Below are 764 nucleotides of genomic sequence, written 5' to 3' on the forward strand. Positions count from 1 at the left end.
ACTCACACACACACACACACACTCACACTCACACACACACACACACACACAGTCTCTTTATTTAACAGTCTGGTATCTGATATATCGCACAGACCTGAGTTGCCTCGCCTGCAGCTGTATAACAACCTGTGTGTGTGTGTGTGTGTGTGTGTGTGTGTGTGTGTGTGTGTGTGTGTGTGTGAGTGTGTGTGTGTGTGTGTGTGTATGTGTTTGCTGTGTACAACACTCAATTACCAAACACACACCTTCGCTTTTTCAACCTTCCTCCTTCATTTCCTCCCCATCTGAGTCTCCCTCTGTTTCCTTCTTCCTGTCTTTCTCACTTCCTTCCCTACATCCTTCCTTGGTTTCCTTCTTTCATTCTTGCTGTCTTTCTTCCTCCCTTCGTGTTCCTCCTTACTTCCTTTCTGTCTTTCTTTCTTTCTTTCTGTTTCTCCTTTTGTTTCTTCATCCTTCCAATGAAGGATCCTTGCTAACGACTTTCCCTCTATCTTCTTCTTCTGTGGTGCTGACGCTGACCTGCTGAAGTCACAGTCAGTGAGAGTGGGGAGGGGCGGCTCCTCAGGTGAGAAACCAGGTGAGATGACACACACACATCCACTGTGTGTGTGTGTGTGTGTGATGTCACTGTCTTTGTGTTCGTGTGTGTGTAGCTACAGACACAACGACATGTCTCATGACACACGACTGTCTGTGCAGACTGAACAGTTGGTGAGGTGTAATGAGCTCATCTCCCTTAGTCTCCCCTGACTCCCCCCCCCCCC

This window comes from Seriola lalandi, unplaced genomic scaffold, assembly GCF_002814215.2.
Source record: "Seriola lalandi dorsalis isolate HSWRI2012SDOR001 ecotype SW California unplaced genomic scaffold, Sedor1 jcf7180002050766, whole genome shotgun sequence".
NCBI classification, from domain to species: domain Eukaryota; kingdom Metazoa; phylum Chordata; class Actinopteri; order Carangiformes; family Carangidae; genus Seriola; species Seriola lalandi.